The 23974-nt window shown below is 46.6% G+C and overlaps 1 protein-coding gene and 1 non-coding gene across 7 annotated transcripts in view; one reads left to right on the forward strand and one right to left on the reverse strand.

Moving 5' to 3' along the window:
• PRPSAP2 (phosphoribosyl pyrophosphate synthetase associated protein 2) overlaps positions 1 to 6290 on the reverse strand; it is a 67085-nt gene extending 60795 nt beyond the window's left edge. For 2 of the 6 annotated variants that reach the window (XM_032269186.1, XM_032269183.1), the window contains exons 1-2: positions 6092 to 6236; positions 995 to 1171 (exon numbers count right to left, since the gene is read on the reverse strand). The gene's annotated coding sequence lies outside the window, so the exon portion shown is untranslated. Of the gene's footprint in view, positions 1 to 994; positions 1172 to 4746; positions 4884 to 6091 lie in introns of all 6 variants that reach the window. The other 4 variants (XM_032269185.1, XM_032269189.1, XM_032269184.1 and 1 more) reach the window with 4 other exon arrangements.
• Positions 6291 to 23136: 16846 nt separating this feature from the next.
• Positions 23137 to 23354, forward strand: LOC116543563. The gene has a single exon (XR_004265615.1). It is a non-coding gene; the product is annotated as a small nucleolar RNA U3 (small nucleolar RNA).
• The last annotated feature ends 620 nt before the right edge of the window (positions 23355 to 23974 follow it).

Here is a 23974-nt window from a genome sequence, read left to right on the forward strand (position 1 = left end):
AAAATACAAAAAATTAGCCAGGTGTGGTGGTACACCCCTGTAATCCCAGCTACTTGGGAGGCTGAGACAGGAGAATCGCTTGAATCCAGGAATCGGAGGTTGCACTGAGCCAAGATCACGCCACTGCACTCCAGCCTCGGTGACAGAGTGAGACTCTGTCTCAGAAAAAAAAATTAATTTGCCGGCGCGGTGGCGTGTGCCTGTAGTCCTGTGGCCCCAGCTACTTGGGAGGCTGAGGTGGGAGGATCGCTTGAGCCCAGGAGTTCTGGACTGTAGTGCACTACGCCGATTGGGTGTCCACACTAAATTTGGTATAAATATGGTGACCTCCTGGGAGCAGGGGACCACCAAGTTGCCTAAGGAGGGGTGAACCAGCCCAGGTCAGAAACGGAGCAGGTCAAAACTCCCGTGCTGATCAGTAGCGAGATCGTGCCTGTGAATAGCCACTGCACTCCAGCCTGGGCAACATAGCAAGACCCCGTCTCTTAAAAAATAATAATTTAAAAATTAATTTTTAAAATATGTGTATATAAAAATATATATATGTATATATAATATTTCAAACACAAAAAGATGTCATTGTGTAAATGTATCTATAATTTGCTTTTCACCCGGCAGTCTCTTTTGGCAATCTGGGTTAGAAGATATAGACTTGGTCAGGCACAGTGGCTCATGCCTGTAATCCCAGCACTTTGGGAGGCCAGAGGACCACTTGAGCCCAGGAGTTTGCAACCAGCCTGGGTAATGTGGTGAGATGTTACCACCTCTATAAAAAATTTTAAAATTAGCCAAGTATGGTAGTGCATGCCTATAATCTCACCTACTTGGGAGGCTGAAGTGGGAGAATCACTTGAGCCCAGGAGGCCAAAGCTGCAGAGAGCTGTGTTCACACCACTGCACTCCAGCCTAGGGGACAGACTGAGACCCAGTATCCAAAACAAACAAACAAACAAACGACAACAACAAAAACACAAGAAGATATTATAATAGAGACCTATTTTGCTCTAACTGCCGCCTAGTCTTCCATAGCATAGATATGCCACTTTTAGCCAGATCTGAAGGGGCCTCCCTGTGCACGAGTGCAGTGAGACTGCCAGGCCACAGGTGGTACAATTTCACAGTCCCACTAGCACTTCCTGCAGAGGCATTCCAGCTGGCACAATCCAGGAATCTGCAATGGGAAATATGGCAGACTACAATGCAATTTACCTTAAATTTGCCTATGAGTTACAAACAGAAATGTATACACAACTAACCAAAGCCCTAAAGTGACCAAGGTGGACCACTGGCATCTACTATGGAAGTGGCTTTGGGGCAGGGATCAGCGAATTACAGCCTACAGGCCAAATCAGGTCCCTTGAAAGCCTATTTCTATAACACAGGCTGGAACACAGCCACACTTATTTGTTTACAAATTGTTTCTAGATAACAACAGTAGCACTGAGTATCAACCACAAAGCCTGAAATATTATCTGGTCCTTTACAGAAAAAGTTTGCTAACACCTTTTACAAGATAATGTAGCATCTGCAAAGGCTACAAGAAGAGTGGCTGGTATAAATGAAAGAAAGAATACATTTAATTATCAACATTCTAGAAGGGATCTTAAATGATTTCCAAAGCTATCTCTCAGCCCCGTCTCTCAACCAAAAACATCTGTGTTTAAGAGCAAAAGGTCTGGCCAGACACAGTGCCTCACACCACTAATCCCAGCACTTTGGGAGGCCAAGGTGGGCCAATTGCTCTAGTCCAGGAGTTTGAGATCCCCTTGGCTACACAGTAAGACCTAGTCTCTATTAAAAAAATCAAAAAATGAAGCGGCAGGATCATTGAGTCCAGTAGTCGGGACTGCAATGAACCATGATTGCACCATTTCACTGCACTCCTGCCTAGACAATGGGAGTGAGATCTTGTCTCAGAAATAAATAAATAAATAGGGTGTTACAGGTCCAGGAAAGGAAACAAAAACAAACTAATTTTCTTGCAGTTGTAAATACAGGATTTAGAGCCAAACTCATGTTTGCAACTTGAACTACTTCCCCTAAACTCACAGTGAGGACTTACATAAATTATCTAATACTTAAAATCTCGTAGCCTCAATTCTATCATCCACACAACTGCAAAAACTGACCCCACAGGTGGTCAATTTCTGCAAGGCACTTAACACAGTGCCCTGCATATCGGACGTGCTACCTATGAATCGACTTCTAATATCTTGATTATCTACCATACAGTAATAGGCATGGGGGAGAGGCATGTTTTTTACAGCCCCTAACCTTCAAAGAAGAAGCTCCTTAAAGTACAGCAGCGTTCGGCTGGGTGCGGTGGCTCACACCTGTAATCCTAGCACTTTGGGAGGCCGAGGTGGGTGGATCACCTGAGGTCAGGAGTTCAAGACCAGCCTGGCCATCATGGTAAAACCCCATCTTAAAAAAAAAAAATCAGCAGCTTCTTGAGAGGAGTTGGAACACTTAGAATGAAAGTATTTTAGAGGTAGGAAGAGATCTTAGAGATAATTCAGCCCATCCCTCCTTAATCTTTTGTTCAAAGCCCATCTGCAGGAATCCTGCCAAGGAACCACTCAACAGAAGCTTGAACAGCCCCAGGGTCTGATGCCCTCCTCTGCTAAGGACCCATCATTCCAAATTCTTTCTTAGAACATGCTATGGCCGGGCACAGTGGTTCACACTTGTAATCCCAGCACTTTGGGAGGGCAAGGCTGGCGGATAATCTGAGGTCAGATGTTCGAGACCAGCCTGGCCAACATGGTGAAACCCCATTTCTACTAAAAATGCAAAAATTAGCCAGGCCTGGTGGCTCATGCCTGTACAGCTACTTGGGAGACTGAGGCAGGAGAATCACTTGAACCTGGGAGGTGGAGGTGGCAGTGAGTGGAGATAGCACCGCTGCATTTCACTCTGGGTGACAGAGCAAGACTCTGTCTCTAAAAAAACATGCTGAGATTCCTGTCCCTGCAGCCTCTGCCCACTGGTTCTTGTCCTCTCGTTAGAGATTTTCAGGAAACATCAAATTCCATTTCCATAGGACAGCCTCCAAACTATTTCAAGATAGCTCTCCTGCCTTTGTATATTTTTTCCAGGATATTTCCTGAAGTCTTTCCTTATCTCTTATGGTTTAAATGTCCTGCATCACCCTGAATATGAACTCTGACGTTCCAGGCTTCAGATCAGACCTCTATACAGAATCCTAACCTAAGATCACCCTCAACATAACATTGGTGGGGTGGATTGAGGAGCATCCACTTGGAAATGACTATCAATATAGTCATGTTTTGTGCCTATTCATTTCACAAGTTGTTCAAACATAAGGGCGGTTTCTGGTTTTAGTTATCCTTTCTCCTGTTGGTAATCAAGGCTGTGTTCTTTACCAAGCTTCAAGAAAAGAGTTGTAAAGATTATCCTCAAAAACATGATAATCATCAAGATGGGGCCAGCAGGAGGCTTGTTAGCATAAGGTTTTAGTGTGAAATGTGAACACTCCCTTATTTTCCCCATGAGCTATAATTGCTTTATGTTTATTCTAAATTTACTCTAGAATGTGTGAGAATTATTTATAACATTTATGAAAACACCGTTTTCAGAGAATCTTAGCACTTTGTAAAGAGCAAATCACACTCCTCTTTTGAATTAGATTTGGGAATCTGTTAATTCTCATGAATGAAGAAACCACAATGAGAGATCATTTCCTTTGGACAGACTAGCAATCATTTCAAAACCACTCACCCACATTTCAGATGAGGAAGGCTCACATTGAAGTGTGTTGTCTTCCCTCTAAAGTGTCTACTGTGTAAAACACCTACTTAAAGATGGCTGAAGTAGGAGTGTGAAGAGTCGGGTTTGCCTTCCAGTTACTAGGCTTTGTGCACATCACTTGTCCTTGCTGGGCCTCAGCCATTACCCTCCAGATAGCAGAGATATAAGCTTGGTAAAAAGCTTTCCCTACCAGAATTTAAGGTACAGGCAGCAGAGTTTTGTTTTGTTTTGTTTTGTTATTACCATGATATTCTCTGCTGTATACCCTGTGTCCACAACAGCAGCTGGCACATGATAGGGGCCAAACAAATGATTGCTGAATAATGCCTGACCCCAATGAGTCACAGTGATTCACAAATGAAATTGAAAGATAAACTAAAAGGCATCATGAAGTATAAAAACTGGCTGGGTGCGGTGGCTCACGCCTGTAATCTCAACACTTTAGGAGGCCAAGGAGAGTGGATCACCTGAGGTCAGGAGTTCAAGACCAGCCTGGCCAACATGGTGAAACCCCATCTCTACTAAAAAATACAAAAATTAGCCGGGTGTGGCAGCATGCGCCTATAACCCCAGCTACTCAGGAGGCTGAAGCAGGAGAATCGCTTAAACCTGGGAGGCAGAGGTTGCCGTGAGCCAAGATCGCGCCAGTGCACTTCAGCCTGGGCAACAGAGGAAGACTCCATCTCAAAAAAAAAAAAAAAGTACAAAAACTTATGTTTATTACTGATGTGCCTCACTCCAAGAAAATTTGTTTTAATATCAATATTGATGAGAATTTGAAGGGCAAATTCTAAATCGAATTACTCTTCCACTCCTCTCTGATCCCAGGCTCTGCTTATTTCTCCAACAGAATGTTAACTCATGCCTAACATTATCTGAAGTATTCACAATGCTTATGACAACCCAGTGAAGCCAGTACTAGAATGAGACCCATTTTAGAAAGGGGAAACCAGGATTCCAGATGAAGAAACTTACTCAAGGCTGCAAAACCTCTAAACAGCAGAAATAGCTCTGTCTCAGCATGATTTGTAGTAGTTAGTTGCATACAACAGTAGGCTGCACAGCCTGTCTCTCACCCACACAGAAAATGACTTGGCATCCTGCTGAGAGTTCTGCATACAGATAGCAGAATCGGACAAATACCCAGATTTTGAAAAATGTCTATTGTAAACATGCCTTGTTTGGAAAATTATATAAAGTGCCAAAGAAAGAACATAGAAGTTTGATTCGGTATTTCCACATCTGGTAATTATCCCAAGGAAATAAGGAAAAAGCTACATGCTCAATGATAATGGTCAACACAAGACTTTTTAAAAAGCAAGTACACCAGACCGGTGTAAAGGTTCCGTAATAAAGTAATTAAGTAAAACACAGGATAGAAATTCAATAAATATTCAACACTCTGCAAGTACCTACGAATGACCAAATGTAACAAGGTCAAATCACAGCTAATAATGGTACACACCAGGGCAGCAGGAAAGGAATATGGACAAGAAGGGTTTGCTTTTGTGGGGTTCAATAATGTGGGTGAATTATTTCTATTTGTGCAATTAAATTTTTTTTTTTTTTTTTTTTTTAAGACGGGGTTTCACCATGTTGGTCAGGCTGGTCTAGAACTCCCTACCTCAGGTGATCCGCCCGCCTTGGCCTCCAAAGTGCTTGGACTACAGGCGTGAGCCACCACGCCCGGCCTGTGCAATTAAATTTTTTAAACACTAGAGATCCCACTTCGTCATGCCCCAAAGCCCCAGTCCGCATTTTCATAACCCTTTCAAAAGCTAAACACCCAAATGGGGCCAATATTAACAAAAGAAAAAAATTATCATCAAGCAGAATACTTAAAAATTTCATCACGGTTCCCCCTCAACCTCTGCTGGGGTTAGTTCTGAGTTGGATAATCATCCGTTAGGGGGTGACAGAAATATCCGTGACTAACAAAGCCAAGTAAATCAAGTCAGGGGCTCCGTGTCAGGTTAGGGATGGAGGATGGCTGGCTGGGCTTGCTTTCAGAGCTGCCACCTCAGGTCCCATCATCAGGGCTCCACTCCCTAGCAGCGCCTCAGGGAGCCCAGAGAGCCCAGGCGCCGGATGCCCGACCCCGGCCCCGGCCGACCCCTGACGGGAGAGAAGAAAGGGAGGGAGGGATGGAAGGGCCGCGAGTGCGAAGTCGACCCCGTGAGCCCTCAGAGAGCCACCACCCCAGGACCCCGACTCGTCCACCGGCCGACGCCGCGGGCTCCCCGCCCCGTGCACCTGCGCCCCGCAATGCTGGAGCCAGCCAGCCCTCGCCCCCACTCTCCACTGGCTCCCGCCCGCCTACCTGGCCCCGACCCCAGCCCCGGCCCAGCCGCAGCCTCGGCTGCAGAAGGAAAAAAGCGCAGGGTCTCCTGGCAGCGTCTCTAGGAGCAAAATGGCGACTCCATGCACAAGATCGGCGTCCGCGGCGACTGCGAGGCCGGTGGGCGGGGTGGGGGCGGGGCGAGGCGGGGCCAGAGCCCGGAAGATGGAGGCACCTGGCTCCGGGCTGTGGGCGTGGCCCACCCGAGGGGAAGGCGCGGGACAGTGGGCGTAGCCACAAGGGCAGGGTCGGGCTGGCGCGATTGGCTGGGTGGTGGGCAGGGATACGCCTGTCTGGCCCGCTGGGAGCTGCTAGCCCGAGACCAGCTGTGACAGCCGAGGCACGTTACAAGGAATGAGTATGGACAGAGTATGACATTTGGAATTACAAATACCTGGGTTCAAACCTCCACTGGCCTGTAACCTTGGACACTGGCCTGTAACCTTGGACAAGTCATTTCACCATTCTGAGCTTGTTTTCTCATCTGAAAAACAAAGATGACAGCAGCACCCACTCCATAAGACTGTTGTGAGGATTAAATGAGATAACACGAACGGGCGCAGTGGTTGACGGCTTGTAATCCCAGGATTGTGGGAGGCCGTAAGCGGGAGGATCACGAGGTCAGGAGTTCGAGACCACCCTGACCAACATGGGGAAACCCGGTCTCTACTAAAAATACAAAACAAAACAAAAACAAAAAATTAGCCAGTTGTGGTGGGGGGCGCCTGTAATCCCAGTTACTCAGGTGGCTGAGGCAGGAGAATCGCTTGCACCCAGTAGGCGAAGGTTGCGGTGAGCCGAGATCGCGTCACTGCACTCCAGCCTGGACGACAGAGCGAGATTCCGTTTCAAAAAAAAAGAGAGAGACAACACATCGCTCTTAGCACAGTTCCACGTGTATAATAAATGGCTAATTTTTGTATTCTTTGTAGAGACGGGGTTTCACCATGTTGGTCAGGCTGGTCTCGGACTCTTCGGTGATCCGCCCGCCTCGGGCTCCCAAAGTGCTGGTATTACAGGCATGAGCCACCACGCCGGGCTTCCATTGCCTAAGTTCTTTATAACTTAGGTAATGATTACTCTATATTGTATGGATAACATAATAGCAAACACATAGGTCCTCTTTTAAGTCCTTTACATATGTTAACGGTAACTTATTTAATCCTTTTAAGAGCATAAAGTAGGTATTATCCTCTCCATTTTAATAGTTGTGGGAACTGAGACGCCGACGTTAAATAACTTTTCCAATGACAAAGAAATGGCCAGAATTTCGACCCAGTAGGCTTCGCACCAGTCGTCGCTTATCTAATCCCTATACCACAACGTCTCTCCAATGCTGCTTTGGATTTTTCACAATAGTGAGGCATGAAATCATTCATCACAGGTTGCACAGCTAGCTAGAGCCTTTATAGTTCAACCTCTTATTTTAGAAACGAAGAATTCTTCAAGTCCTTGATGGTGTAAAAAAAAAAAAAAAAAAGTAGAAACGAAGAATACAAGCATCTCAACCAACGAATTCTAAATTGGGTGATATTTCGTGAAATTCAGTCGTTTGAGACATTTCCTTTGCCTGACAACTTTACAGGGACACATCGCTTTGCAAGGAACAAGGCCCATGACTCCAGTGATTATCTGCATAACAAAATTTGATTCCTCTTCTGCGGGACGTCGGCTGGGCTCACCTCTCTTCTGCGCTGGGATCTAACTCCGGACACACCCCCCGCCCCTCCGCTGTGGCTGGTATAGACTTCACGCGTCACATATCGGCATGTGACTGGATCTGGCCAATCAGGGCAGTTAATCTCTCTCCGCTCGCTGATTCGCTCCGAAGATAGGCCACTGAGCCAATCGGAGCCCACGAAACACCGTCTGCTGCCCTGCGCCGGGAATGTAGCTGGAGGCTCGCTCTCTCTAACTGACGCCGCAGCTGTTGGGATGCCAGGAGGGGAACTGACTGAGGAGGGTCCTGAGAGAAGAGAGAGAGGTTGGGATACAGACCGGGCCCAGATGAGTTTACGCTGAATCTGAAGTCAGTAGGTCCCTGGACTTTTCTATTATGGAAGCCAACAAGAACCTCCCCTGCACCCTCTGAAGCCAGTGTGGATCGAGTTTCTAGCACTTGCAGGGTCTACACGGTCTCCTCTGCTTCCTTCTCCATAGCTGTTTCTTACCAGCCTGGGGCCTCCACCCCGAACTGTTGGGAAACATGCTGTTCCTGCCTCCAGGCGTGTACTTCTTCCTGCAGCCCCTGCCCCACTAACTCCTCCTTGAACTTGATATCTCAGCTCCATTGTCACTTTCGATCCTTCCCCTAAACCACCCCCTTCCCAAATAAAGATGTTTCGTGTACTTTTCTTTCACTGGGCTTATCACGATTTCTAATTAAGTGTTTGGGTGGTTATTTGACAAATATCACCACTCCAGCCTCTGTACACTGTAAGCCCTATGAGGGCAGGCTCTTTGTCCTTCCTGCTGATCACTGTTTCCCAGTGCTTGGCACAAGTATGGTACTAAATAGATGTCTGGAAAATGGAGTGCCTTTTCCTTGCTGGAAAGTGGGCAGTAGCACAGTATTATATAGTGTTTGCACCATACAAGGATAATATTACTGAAAAAAAATTTTTTTGTAACAGAATCTTGCCCAAGCTGGAGTGCAGTGGTGCAATCATAGCTCACTGCAGCCTGGAACTGGGCTCCAGTGATCCTCCCACCTCAACCTCAAAGCTCTGGGATCACAGTCATGAGTCACCACTCTCAATTTTTTAATTTTACTTTTCCATTCTCATAAGCCAGAATGAGCTAGCTCCAGTATATCACTGTTCTGCAGTGAGATGGCTTGTTCCTCAATAGTTTCCCATGCTGCAGGCACTTCGTTTGTAGTTTCCTTTGTTCTGTTCTAGCAATACCACTCCTCCATCCACCTTCCATTCTCCAAGGACTATTGAAATGCCTCACAGGCTGATGTCCAATCTCTTATTCTCTATCCTTGGGGTTTAGACCATACGATTGTGCTCCAGTAGGTGTTCAGCCAAGATGACCCACCAGGTGACTGCAGCCCCAGCCACCACCTGACTGCAACTATATGAAAGACTCCAAGCAAGAGTCACCTAGCTAAGCCCAATCAAGCCACAAAAAATTGAGAGCTAAGAAATTTTTTATTAAAGCCCAAATTTGGAGGCCGGGCGCAGTGGCTCAAGCCTGTAATCCCAGCACTTTGGGAGGCCGAGGCGGGTGGATCACGAGGTCAAGAGATCGAGACCATCCTGGTCAACACGGTGAAACCCCGTCTCTACTAAAACTACAAAAAATTAGCTGGGCATGGTGGCGCGTGCCTGTAATCCCAGCTACTCAGGAGGCTGAGGCAGGAGAATTGCCTGAACCCAGGAGGCGGAGGTTGCGGTGAGCCGAGATCGTGCCATTGCACTCCAGCCTGGGTAACAAGAGCGAAACTCCGTCTCAAAAAAAAAAAAAAAAAAAAAAAGCCCAAATTTGGGCATATTTTGTTACACAATAGATAATGAGAAGAAAGGAGCAAACGCAGAATGTAAAGCCTGTGGTCAGTTCCACACTAATGCAGTTTTTGCTTAGTCCATTGCTAAACTTGATAATCTCTTGCCCACTTGGAGGTTGCAGTCAGAGTCTTTGCATGTAATAGAAGTGCTCAGCTTGCCTGCAACACGTTATTGGCCATATTCAGGGGCTACACTGCATATTGTGGGTAACCCCCGACATGGGCACCGAGGATGGAGAGCTGTGCAAATCCCAGGCACAATTAGTGCCTGAAGAATATCTTAGTTTGCAGGGTTATTACTCAGCTATTTCCTTTATATAATCCTTTATATATAATCATATTAGTTTATAGAATTAGTGCCTGAAGTATAACTTAATGCTTACATATATCTAGCTTATATAATCATACTTAGTACTTATATCTAGCATACTTAGTTCCATATAATCTTTCTATATAATCATAGGTATTGTAGTCGGAGCTGTACCGACACATTTAGTACTAATTTATAGAATCCTTCTACATAACCATATAGTACTTTGTAGTAGGAGGGATGCCTAGAGCAGTCACAAAGCAGAAGCAGTACATGGGAAAACAGCCAGACCAGGACAAGAACCAAGGACCCAGTTGGTGGTGTCCCTCCCTGAAAGGGCATATGCTATATGGCAGGCTTGGAGCAAGAGCCTCTCCTCCTGAAAAAGGAGTTGTAGTACCTTGCATCCAGCTCCTGTGGAAAGTAGGCCTCAGGCCTGAGATCCTAAAAATAACCAAGGGAGAAGAACCCCTCTGGTATGACCAGGTCAAAGCGGCTGTACACCCTGTCAGTCTTTTCTCACTTCTGTGCTAGCTCAAATCATCCTCCTATAAATATCTTAGAGAAGAGCACAAGTCTGTCAGTTCCCACTGCATTGGCTTATGGTATCCTTCTATCAGAAATCCTTTGATGTCTCCAGCCCCAGATAAGAAGTGTTGTGCAGGACACCTATTGCACACAGCCCACCTCTTTGCCTCGGTGACCTAATGAGGTGGACCCCTTTTCTGTACACGACCCTCTACTACTGCACCAGAACGGCCCCCTACTGCGCATAGCCCACCTCTCTGCCCAGGTGGCATAATGGGGTGGCCCCCTCGCTTGTCACATGATTATGCATGCCCTATCACTAAGGCTATAGATGATGACCTCATCATGACCCTGACCCCTGCTTGTACCTAATAAATACAGATGCTTCTGGACGTTTGGGGCCTCACCTGTCTCTGCTCATAGGCGGCGTGCCCCCGAAGTCCAGCTGCTCTTCTCTAGTTCTTCAGTGTCCTGTCTCTTTACTTCTCTGGTCCTGCACCTCATCACAGCATAAGGGAAAGCCCATGACTGCGTGGGGCCAACGGCCCTACACATATAGTCTATAAATCAAGGCGCTCCGGGAGGCTGAGGCAGGAGAATCGCTTGAACCCGGGAGTTGGAGGTTGCAGTGAGCTGAGATCACGCTACTGCCCTCCAGCCTGGCAACAGAGTGAGACTGTCTCAGAAAAAAAAAGATGCTCATGTCCAAGATAGTTCCCTTCAACATTCTTTAAAGGAAGCAAAGGAATCTTTGCTATAGTTCAATAGAAATTTTTCAGCAGTATGACATAAACGAAAATACAGGATTCTCCTTCAAATGGTTGTTCAAATGAAAAAACAGGGACTTGGCCAGGTGTGGTGGCTCATGCCTGTAATCCTGTCACTTTGGGAGGCCGAGACATGGATCACCTGAGGTCAGGAGTTCCAGACCAGCCTGACCAACATGGAGATACACGCTCTCTACTAAAAAAAATGCAAAATTAGCCAGGCGTGGTGGCACATGCCTGTAATCCCAGCTACTCAGGAGGCTGAGGCAGGAGAATCACTTGAACCTGGGAATCGGAGGTTGTGGTGAGCCGAGATGGTGCCATTGCACCCCAGCCTGGGCAACAAGAGTGAAACTCCGTCTCAAAAAAAAAAAGTATAAAAAAACAAAAGAAGAGAAAGAAAAAACAGGGAGTCAGCTGTCTGTCACTAGGATGTAGCCTGCATCCTTCCTCTTCTCCTCATTGCAGAAATGACCTTGGACAGATCCCTCCACCTCTCTAAGTTTCTGTTTCCTCACTGGAAAAATGAGCACTAATATTAGCAGCCATATGACAGTTGGGGGTGAGGAGTGATCTTTAGATAAAGTCATTGAATGAGAGGCACCAAGGAAGCTTTTGCAGCCACCTCTCTGCCCTTGCCTGTGTGGCCATCAGGAAAGAAAAAAAAGGCTCCCCTTTTACCCAGTGGAAGAGGAAGGCAGCTGGCCTAGCTGTGGGAGGCAGCAGGGACCAAAGCCAGGTCACCAGAAAGGAGGCCTTGGACGTTTCTATCATTGAGTCCTTCCCCGCATCCTCTGGCTTTTCTCCTTTTTCTTTTCTTTTTTCCTTCCTTCCTTTCTTTCTTTCATCTTGTTCTGTTGCCCAGACTACACTAGAATGCCACGGCATGATCTCAGCTCACTACAACCTCCGTCTTCCAGGTTCAAGCTATTCTCCTGCCTTGGCCTCCCAAGTAACTGGGACTATAGGTGCGCACCACCACGCCCGACTAATTTTTATAATTTTAGTAGAGACAGGGTTTCACCATGTTGGCCAGGCTGGTCTCGATCTCCTGACCTCAAGTGATCCACCTGCCTAGGCCTCCCAAAGTGCTGATATTACAGACATAAGCCACTGTGCCCGGCTTCTTTTCTCCTTTTTCCATTTTGCTCCAAAATGAAAAGAACTTCGTTGTCTTTTCTTTTTTCCCAAGACGGAGTCTCACTGTGTCATCCAGGCTTGAGTGCTGTGACACAAACTCAGATCACTGCAACCTCTGCCTCTTGGGTTCAATCAATTCTCCTGCCTCAGCCTCCCTAGCTAAGAACTTCATTGTCGGCTGGGCGCGGTGGCTCAAGCCTGTAATCCCAGCACTTTGGGAGGCCGAGGCAGGTGGATCACGAGGTCAAGAGATCGAGGCCATCCTGGTCAACACGGTGAAACCCCATCTCTACTAAAAATACAAAAAAAAATTAGCTGGGCATGGTGGCGCATCCCTGTAATCCCAGCTACTCAGGAGGCTGAGGCAGGAGAATTGCCTGAACCCAGGAGGCGGAGGTTGTGGTGAGCTGAGATCGCGCCATTGCACTCCAGCCTGGGTAACGAAAGCGAAACTCCGTCCCCTCCAAAAAAAAAAAAAAAAAAAAAAAGAACTTCATTGTCTTTTGTGAGCACAATAATATTTACACATTGTAAAAAAATTCACATGAGAAAGAAGAAAAAATTAAAAAGGTATTTGCCATTATCCCATGTGGAGAGGTAGCCACTCTAGGAGTTTTCCAACCTGCCTTTTCCCTGTAACAATTCATTGCAGGCATGATTCCATGTTGATGAATTCAGGTCAACATCATCATTATATAAGCCATGAATGAAAGACTGCCGCCGGGCACGGTGGCTCACGCCTATAATCCCAGCACTTTGGGAGGCTGAGGCGGGTGGATCACGAGGTCAAGAGATCGAGACCATCCTGGTCAACATGGTGAAACCCCGTCTCTACTAAAAATACAAAACATTAGCTGGGCATGGTGGCACGTGCCTGTAATCCCAGCTACTCAGGAGGCTGAGGCAGGAGAATTGCCTGAACCCAGGAGGCGGAGGTTGCGGTGAGCCGAGATTGTGCCATTGCACTCCAGCCTGGGTAACAAGAGCAAAACTCCGTCTCAAAAAAAAAAAAAAAAAAAAAAAAGAAAGACTGCCGTCTTGGGAACCAGCACCTAGATGGAAATTCCTTCTCTGCTCACCAGCTGTGTGACCACGATGAATTTCTTAACCTCTCTATACCTGTTTCCACATCTACAAAATAGGAATAATAACAGCACCTACCTCATAGGGGTGTCTTGATGACCAAGTGAGTTATCTGGCACACAGCTGACAACCACTTTCTATTAGCTACAGTGATTATGAGCTATTGTGATATGAATGAACCATTATTTTCTCTTAACTAATCCCTCATTCTGGGCAATTTTTACTATTAATACATAACCTGTCTTTCCACCTTTGCCCAAATATTTCCTCACGTTAAATTTCTAGACGTAAGCTTGTTTGGTCAAAGGATATGCCCTTTTAAAATTTTGTTCCGTGAAATTTTGTACCAATTTACAGTCTTACCAGGAAAGTGGGAGAGCATCCACGTCTCTTCAACCTCACCAACACCAGGCACCATCCATCATTTGTAGCTTGTTCAAGTGAACGGTCAATGTTTCCTGGGCTTTTAAAATTACTTATCCATGGGCCAAGTGCGGTGGCTCACGCCTCTAATCCCAGCACTTTGGGAGGCTGAGGTGGGTGGATCACCTGAGGTCAGGAGTTTGAGATCAGCCTGGCCAACATGGGGAAAACGCATTTCTACTAAAAATATTTAAAAATTAGCCAGGCGTGGTGGCAGGCACCTGTGGCCCCAGCTACTCAGGAGGCTGAGGGAGGAGAATTGCTTGAACCTGAGAGGCAGAGATTGCAGTGAGCCAAGATCACAGCATTGCACTCCAGCCTGGGCAACAAGAATGAAACGCCGTCTCAAAAATAAATAAATAAAAATAAAAATAAAATAAAATTACTTGTCCAAATCAGGCTGCCTGTAGCTGCCCTGGCTGCCTTGCTAGTTGACCTTCACTTCCATTCGTTCACTCAACAAATATCAATAAAGCACTTAAGTCATGCCAGGCCCAGTGCTGAGGGCTGGGGCTACAGCTGGGAATGGCGAAGCACCCACCTCATAGGGTGACCACAGTAGATGACCTACTGCATGCTAAGAGTTTACCAAAGTCCTGCTTTAGTATCCAATAAGCGACACTATGCTATGTAGGTTAAATATTTATAATACATATGTTCTCTAAATATATAAGGAGTATTGTAAGCCAGGCACGGAGGCTCACACCTATAATCCTAGCACTTTGGGAGGCTGGGGCAGGCGGATCACCTGAGGTCAGGAGTTCAAGACCAGCCTGGCTAACATGGTGAAAACCCATCTCTACTAAAAATACAAAAATTAGCTGGGTGTGATGGCACATGGCTGTAATCCCAGCTACCCGGGAGGCTGAGGCAGGAGAATCACTGGAACCGGGAGGCAGAGGCTGCAGTGAGCCTGGGCAACAGAGCAAGACTCCATCTCAAAAAAAAAGGAGTATTGTCATAGGTGATGGTATCATATATTAGCATTACTATTTTTAGCTGTAAGACCTTGGAAGTTATTTCTCTCTGTCAGTTTCCTCATCTGTAAATGGGCTAAGGCCACCTACCTCACGTCACTGTTGAGGTGGATGGAGTAGAATCACATTTTATGGTAATGTGAATAAACCGAAGCCACAGCAAGGTGGGCACAGCCCACACACAGGCCCCCGTGGCAGCCTCCTCCTCCAGGTGGCAGCACTGAGCCAAGATCTGGGCTTTGAGCCCTTTGTCGACATCCTGCTCTCAACAGCTTTCTCCTGGGCACCACTGGTGACACTGTGCTGATTCACAGCAGCACCCCACCCACCAGGACTTTTGTTTTCATTTCCATAATTGGAAAGTACAGAATCAGGGTCTGAAAATCCCCAGTAAAGTACCCTCCAACTCAACTTCATCAGGTTTCTCCCTAACAAAGAGGCATCTCCCGGGCCTCTAGCCAGAATCAGGTTGACATCATCATTATATGAGCTGTGAATGAAAGACTGCAAATGAAACACTCTCCAAACCTTTTATCTCTGGCTCGGCCTCTCTAAATCCCTCCCCTAAACTGGAGGGAGGGGCACCCGGAGCCGAACTTCAGGCTCACTGACCTCCCCGCCGCCTGCACTGCACTGCCCCAGCTGGAGAGCACCTATGCCACCATTCTGCAAGCAGCTTTTTCTTCCCGCTTCTCTGGAAGCCCCTCCTAGAGAGGCCTAAGGACTGGGACCTGGTGGTGCTAAGGGCTGCCTTGGTGGCTTTGCTTCCTGGGGCCTCCAGGGGATAAGGCTGGTGCACCTCCTTCTGGTGCATTCATATCTTGTATTTGCTTGAAATAGTAAACAGAAGGTTTTCCCCATTCACATTCTGTCAAAAGTGTTTGTATTAGTCAGGACTTTTGCAATGAAACCCAGCTCTAACCAGCTAAATGTAAAAGGAAAGGGGCTAACTGAAGAAGCGGGGAGGCCGATTTCCACAGCTAAAAAGCCCAGGGGACAGCTTCAGGTATGGCTAGATCCAGTGCTCAACCATCTCAAGGTTTTTGTCTTTCTTTGGTGATTTTATTCTCAGGCACGCCCTACCCAGTAATGGCAACAGGGTCGCCAGCAGGTGGAGGCCCCTATGGCACTTCATGCTGTGAACTCAGTAAGAAAGAGGCCTTACCCCACCAGGGTCCTTTGCAATGTCCAATGAATGACTCTGATGTCCCACAGACACACAGGCGTCTCACACATACATACAGACATCACTCACATGCAAATGTTCCCCAAGTGGATGGCATGCACATTCATGAATCACACACACTCACACATCACACACACACCCAGCTGTCTCTCACACAGGTGTGACTCAATATCCACACATGACTGGGTGTGGTGGCTCATGCCTGTAATCCCAGCACTTTGGGATGCTGAGTCAGGCAGATCTCTTGAGCTCCTGAGTTCGAGACTAGCCCTGGCAATGTGGTAAAACCCTATCTATACAAAAAATTAGCCAGGCGTGGTGGCACATGCCTGTAGTCCCAGCTACTTATCTGCCCCTGATTCTGTACTTTCCAATTAAGGAAATGAAAAACAAGTCCTGGCAGGTGAGGTGCTGCTGTGACTCAGCACAGTGTCACCAGTAGTGACCAAGAGGATGGCTGGGGGAGGATGACTTGAGCCTGGGAAGCAGAGCCTGCAGTGAGCTGAGATTGCAGCACTTCACTCCAGTCTGGGCAACAGAGTCAGACCTTGTCTCAAAATAATAATAATAATAATAATAATATCACACAGATGACTCACACACCTGGCTCTCTCCCACTTAGATGTTACGGTCCCGCAAACGGCCACCCTCAGAGGACTAACTCACGTAGATTTAGTCAATACGCCACTTTTTTCAGAAACACACCTACCTACCTCTTACCTAACACATTGCTTCTCTCTTTTTTTCTTTTGAGATGGTGTCTTGCTCTGTCACCCAGGCTGGAGTGCAATGGCATGATCTCAGCTCACTGCAACCTTCGCCTCCCAGGTTCAAGCAGTTCTCCCTACCTCAGACTCCTGAGTAGCTGGGATTACAGGCGCCTACCACCACACCTGGCTAATTTTTGCATTTTTTAGTAGAGATGGGATTTTGCCATGTTAGCCAGGCTGGTCTTGAACTCCTGCCTCAGGTGATCCGCCCAGCTTGGGCTCCCAAAGTGCTGGAATTACAGGCGTGAGCCACCGCGCCCAGCACCACATTTCTATTTTCTTTTCTTTTCTTTCTTTCTTTCTTTCTTTTTTTTTTTTTTGAGAGTGAGTTTTGCTCTTGTTGCCCAGGCTGGAGTGCAATGGTGCGACCTTAGCTCACCGCAACCTCCACTTCCAGGCCAGGGTTCAAGTCATTCTCCTGCCTCAGCCTCCAGAGTAGCTGGGAATACAGACATGCCCCACCACCCCCAGTTAATTTTGTATTTTAGTAGAGACGGGGTTTCTCCATGTTGGTCAGGCTCGTCTCGAACTCCTGACCTCAGGTGATACGCCCTCCTTGGCCTCCCAAAGTTCTGGGATTACAGGCGTGAGCCAAGGAGCCCAGCATCACATTGCTTCTTACCTAGATGTAATTCTGTTACATGTCACTCTAAGTCTGTGTGTAACAGATTGAAGCCCTCTCATTCTCCTAAAATAGTGTAGAGCCTTTGGAAGGATTAAATGCATTCAGGTTTTTTTAAACTGCCTATATCAAAAGACACAGATTGGGAGAAAATATTCACACTATATATATGTGATAAAGGACATATATCCAGAAGATATAAATAACTCTTTTTTAAACTTATTTTTCAGAGTCAGGATCTCACTCTGTCACCCAGGCTGGAGTGCAGTGGTGTGATCACAGCTCACTGCAGCCCCAACCTCCTGGACTCAAGTGATCCTGCTGCCTCAGCATCCCGAGTACACTACAGGCGTGTGCCCCCGCACCTAGCTTAAAGTTTATTTATTTTTTATTTTTTTAAGTTTATTTTTTAAAACCTGCCTGCCTGAAGGACAGGTTGCCTGCCCTGCTCGAGGTCCCTGTGGACAGTCTGTCCTGACTTCCCTCCCACTCCCTCCGTGCAGCTGCCCTCCAGCCCCTCTGCCGCCTCTGCAGCTCTGCCTGTGCTGCTGTGGTTCCCTTCTCTGCTTGCAGAAGTCCCGTCTCCACTAAGGCCCGCTCTGGGAAACTTCCGCCTCCCACAGGCTTTCCCGGTGTGTGATTTCATTCCTTTGCTGGCATTTAGAGGTAGAATCTGAGAGGCCTGGGGAAACCAACTCCAACAGTTGGTGTCAGCGGAGAAGAGGCTGGACGGTAAGGGACTCAGAGCTGGGGACAGGGATGGACAATGCAGTAACTGCCCTCACAGCCCACCATCCAGGAGGAGGCCGAGGAGGCAGGTCTGGACCCAGGCTCCAGGGCTCAGAACAGTTAGATCAGGGGCCTGTTGATTCCGCCTTTGAATTCAAGAGGGGGACCCAGCTCATGTATCAAGAGATGGCCACATATAACAGAAAACAAAATAACACTTACTTAAAAGCAGGGCCTAGTAGCTTATGCCTGTAATCCCAACACTTTGAAAGGCCAAGGCAGGTGGATCACTTGAGGTCAAGAGTTCGAGACCAACCCAGCCAAATGGCAAAACCCCGTCACTACTGAAAATACAAAAATTCAGACCGAGCACGGTGGCTCACGCCTGTAATTCCAACACTTTGGGAGGCTGATGTGGGTGGATCGCCTGCGTTCAGGAGTTCAAGACCAGCCTGGCCAACATGGTGAAACCCCGTGTCTACTAAAAATATGAAAAACTGGCCAGGCGCAGTGGCCCACACCTGTAATCACAGCACTTTGGGAGGCCAAGGCAGGCAGATCACGAGGTCAGGAGTTCAAGACCAGTCTGGCCAACATAATGAAACCCCATCTCTACTAAAAATACAAAAAATTAGACAGACATGGTGGTGTGCACCTGTAATCCCAGCTACTTGGGAGGCAGAGGCAGGAGAATAGCATGAACCCAGGAGGAGGAGGTTGCAGTGAGCTGAGATTGTGTCACTGCACTCCAGCCTGGGCACCTCACAAGAGTAAAACATTGTCTCCAAAAATAAAAATAAAAAAATTTGTCAGGCATGGTGGCAGGTGCCTATAATCCCAGCTACTCAGGAGTCTGAGGTGGGAGAATCACTTGAACCAGGGAGATGGAGGTGGCAGTGAGCCGAGATTGTGCCACTACAGTCCAGCCTGGGTGACAGAGCCAGACTCTGTCTAAAAAAAAAAAAATGAATAAATAAAAATAAAAATACAAAAATTTGTCAGGTATGGTGGTAGGTGCCTGTAATCCCAGCTACTCAGGAGTCCCAGGTGGGAGAATCGCTTGAACCAGGGAGATGGAGATGACAGTGAGCCAATATTGTGCCACTGCACTCCAGAGTGAGACTGTCTTAAAAAAAAAAAAAAAAGTTATTGCTTTCTCATTTATGGCAATACCACGAAGTCTCAGGAACTTGGGATCTTACTAGTTTTCCAATCCATCAGCCCTCAAGATTAGGCTTCCTCCTCGTGATTCAAAACAGCTGCCTAAGCTCCAGTCAATACATATTTGTATTCCAGCCCAGCAGCTGGAGGACAAGGCCAAAGGAGGGCTTATCTTATTTTTATTCATATTTATTTATTTTTGAGATGGAATCTCGCTCTGTCACTAGGCTGAAGTGCAGTGGCACAATCTCGGCTCACTGAAACTTCCATCTCCCGGGTTCAGTCTCCTGCCTCAGTCTCCTGAGTAGCTGGGATTCCAGACGCACGCAACCATGCCCAGCTAATTTTTATAATTTTACTAGAGATGGGGTTTCACCATGTTGCCCAGAATGGTCTCAATCTCTTGACCGAGGATCCGCCCACCTCAGCCTCCCAAAAGTGCTGGTATTATAGGCATGAGTCACCACGCCAGGCCTATTTTTAGTTTTGAGACAGGATCTGGTTCTGTCACCCAGGCTGGAGTGCAGTGGCGTGATCTCAGCTCACTGCGACTTCCATCTCCCTGGCTCAAGCCATCCTCCCACCTCAGCCTTCCAAGTAGCTGAGACTATAGGCACACACCACCACACCCAGCTAATTTTCACATTTTTTGGTAGAGACAGGGTTTCACCGTGTTGCCCAGGCTGGTCTCAAACTCGTGAGCTCAAGCAGTATACCCACCTTGGCCTCCAAAAGTCCTAGGATTACAGGCGTGAGGCACCACGCCCTGCTAAAGGGCTTCTTCACTTTAAGACACCTTCCTGGAAGTCCCAGCACATCTACTTACATCTTGCTTGTTAAAATTTGGTCCAGTGGCCACACCTAGCTGCAGGACAGGCTGGGAAATGAATTATTTTGCTGCCCTCAGAGAGTATGGGTAGTTGGTTTTAAACATGAGCAAGTATCATAATCAGCTGGAGAGATTACTAAAACTTTGAGTGCTGGGCCAAACGCCGTAGTTTCTGACTCAGCAGAGCTGGAGTGGAACCTGAGAACTTGTATTTCTGTCAAGTTTCCAGGGCTACTGCTGTCGTCCAAGGATCACACTTTGAGAACAACTGTCTAGAAGCTCTGTTTTCTTTTTCATTTTTTTTGAGACAGGGTCTTGCTCTGTTGTCTAGGCTGGAGTGGAAGTGACACAATCACAGCTCACTGCAGTCTCAACCTCCTGGGCTCAGGCAATCCTCCCACCTCAGCCTCCAAAGTAGCTGGAACCACAGGCATAGCTAATTTTTCTATTTTTTGTTGAGATGAAGGCTTGCTTTATTGCCCAGGCCTGCCTCAAACTCCTGGACTCAAAGCAATCCTCCTGCCTCAGCCTCCCAAAGTGCTACACGGATTACAGACGTTAGCCACCACGCCCAGCTGCAGGAGCCCTGTTTCAAGGATAGAGGAGACAGTAGATGTCAGGGAGCTACTAGCCATCTCCATCACAGACAGGGAGGAGACCCAACCATGTCCCACAAAGGCCCAGACAGCGTGCAACCTTCCTTCCAGCCTTGCCACCAGATGCTCATTCCACAACTCCTATCAAATATATAAAACACACTCACAGAGTGCAGAAAATAGAACTCTGCTGTAAAATTAAATTTGAAAGGATTTTTATGATTTTGATTCTGAAATGATTTGGCTACAAATGATTCACTCAACTTTTTATGATTGACTATGGTTTCATGCAATCCTTTCATCTTGCTTCATGGGGAATTCTGGCAATGTGAGAAAATTTAAGACCCAAGTTTTCCACTGTCCTACAAATTTTATAAGCATTTGATTTAACAATGAAGAAATCAAGTATAATGTTATAAGCTGGGCATGATGGCTCACGCCTGTAAGCCCAACACTTTGGGAGGCTGAGATGGGCAGATGACGTGGGCAGATGACAAGGTCAGGAGCTCGAGATCATCCCGGATAACAGAGCGTTAGTCCATTTTGTGCTATAACAGAATTCCACAGACTGAGCAGCTTATAATGATCAGAAATTTATTGGCTCATGGTTCTGGAGGATGGCAAATCCAAGATTAAGGAGCTGGCATGTAGCAGTTCTGACCTACATCCTCACTCCTCGAGGCAGTGTGGAATGTCCATGGGTAAAGTGGAATCACGGACTCTCTCTTGGGCAGCCTGTTTGTTTGTATGTGATGAACATCATCTGCCTCACATTCTAAAATCATGTCAAAAAGCAAAATTTCTGCCAGGCACAGTGGCTTATGCCTGTAATCCCAGCACTTTAGGAGGTCAAGGCAGGCGGATCACTTGAGGCCAGGAGTTTGAGATCAGGCTGGAGAAATCCTGTCTTTACGAAAATACAAAAATTAGCTGAATGTGGCGGTGCACGCCTGTAATCCCAGCTACTCGGGAGGCTGAGGCACAAGAATGGCTTTAATCTGGGAGGCAGAGATTGCAGTGAGCCAAGATTGCGCCACTGCACTCCAGTCTGGGCGACATTCTGTCTCAAATTAATTAATTAATTAATTAATTAAAATAATAATAAAATACAAAGAAATAAAAGAAAGGGTAAGTAGAAGTTAACTTTGAAAAAATGAAATGTATCTGGCAGTCATAGATTGGATTGGGAAAAAAAGAGAGGCCTGACAACTCACAATAAACAATCGCGCATTAATATTCTTAGAAGCATACGGAACAGGAAGCACAGCAGCAGCTTCTTCGAAAGCTTGGACCCTCGGCCAGGGGCAGTGGCTCACGCCTGTAATCCCAGCACTTCGGGAGGCTAAGGCAGGTGTATCACTTGAGGCCAGAAGCTTGAGACCAGCCTGGACAATATGGGGAAAACCCTTCTCTACTAAAAATACAAAAATTAGCCGGGCAGGTCGGGTGCAGTGGCTTACGCCTGTAATCCTAACAGTTTGGGAGACTGAGGCTGGCAGATCACGAGGTCAGGAATTTGAGACCAACCTGACCAACGTGGCAAAACTCCGTCTGTACTAAAAATACAAAAAGTAGCTGGACATGGTGGTGGGCGCCTGTAATCCAGGCTACTCAGGAGGCTGACAAAGGAGAATTGCTTGAACCCAGGAGGTGGAGATTGCAGTGAGCCTAGATTGTGCCACTGCACTCCAGCCTGGGCAACAGAGCAAGACTCCATCTCAAAAAAAAAAAAAAAAAAAAAAGATTAGCCAGGCATAATGATGCATGCCTGTAATCCCAGCTACTTGAAAGACTGAGGCAGGAGAATCGCTTGAATCTGGGAGATGGGGTGCAGTGGGGTGATCAAAGCTCACTACGTCGTTGAACTCAGCCAGCTTTCCTGGATCAAGCAATCATCCTGCTTCAGCCTCCCAAGTAGCTAGGACTATGGGCGGTGCCACCATGCCCAGCTCATTTTTTATTTCTCCCCCCTTGGTAGAGGCAGGATTGCGCTATATTGCCTAGGCTAGTCTTGAACTCATAGAACAAAGGATCCTCCCACCTGGGCCTCGTTATGGACTCTCAAAACGCTGGGATTACCAGATTACAGGCGGGGGAACCACAACAGGAGCAAACACTTCCCACTTTAAAAATTCAGGTTGTGATTGGCTGTCATTCAGCACTATGCTTCATGCTTGGTTTTCAACTTTTTAAATTGAAACAATTTTTTAAAATTTCATTTTCACTTTAAACGTTAAAATGTGTTGTTAAGTAATTGATAGTATTCAAAAACATGTTATTGGCAATCGATTTTCCTATTGATTTCCTAATGGGATCAGAAGTAGCGAAACTATCTTGCCATTAGCGAAAAGTATGCAGCAGATGTAAAGCCAGCAGAGGCTGTAAACAACAGAACAAGACTATACTTTCAGGGATTATTTCTATAGTTTATTACTAGGGAAGTTTTTCTGAACATGTAAAGCACTGGAACTCATGAGGAAGAGGTGTAGCGTTTTCTCCTGAGTGTGAAACTGACAGTTGGTGTTGCTTCAGTGACACTGCTGACTGTCTTTGATGATCAATCATTCTTCTCTCTTTGGAGAGTAGGAGAAAGAAGATATGGGTCTGAGCAGTTTCCTTGTTTGACAGTTCAAATGAAAGAAAATGAGTTAGCTGCTGTGTTAGGTTTTTTCAACCTCTCACTGTATGTGAGATTTCTGGTGTTTTTGTGGTCATAATTCGGTGACTAATCTCTGTAGATTTTCTATCTTAATCGCGACCTACAAGATTCTGTAACATGTCTTAAGCTTTTTAGCTTTTTTTTCCTCCAACCTCTTTGCTTCCGCTTTTTTTTAACTTACCGGCTTTGTATGGCAGCATCTGATGGAGGTAGGTGCCTATTTATCTGTTCCTTGAGTTCCTAGGTTTTCAACAATGGGATTCAGCTAACCATGTAGTGGTTCCCTTTAAAGAAAGTAACAAAGTTATAATTTAGTGTTCTAATGACTCTTGTGTGCTATGCTTACTTCTTTTGTTTCTTTAGTAAAAGAAAATCTTAAATCAGCTTTTTACTTTTTTGTTTTTCAGAGGGAGCCTCCCTCAGTCGCCCAGGCTGGAGTGCATTGCCGCGATCTCACCTCACTGTTACTTCTGCTTCCCAGGTTCAAGTAATTTTCGTGTGTTAGCTTCCCGAGTAAGTGGCATTACCGGTGCCCACCGCCACGTCCAGCTAATTTTTTTTTTGGAGTTTTAAT

Source organism: Sapajus apella, unplaced genomic scaffold (assembly GCF_009761245.1).
Source record: "Sapajus apella isolate SASKATOON/1434 unplaced genomic scaffold, GSC_monkey_1.0 scaffold189, whole genome shotgun sequence".
NCBI lineage: Eukaryota > Metazoa > Chordata > Mammalia > Primates > Cebidae > Sapajus > Sapajus apella.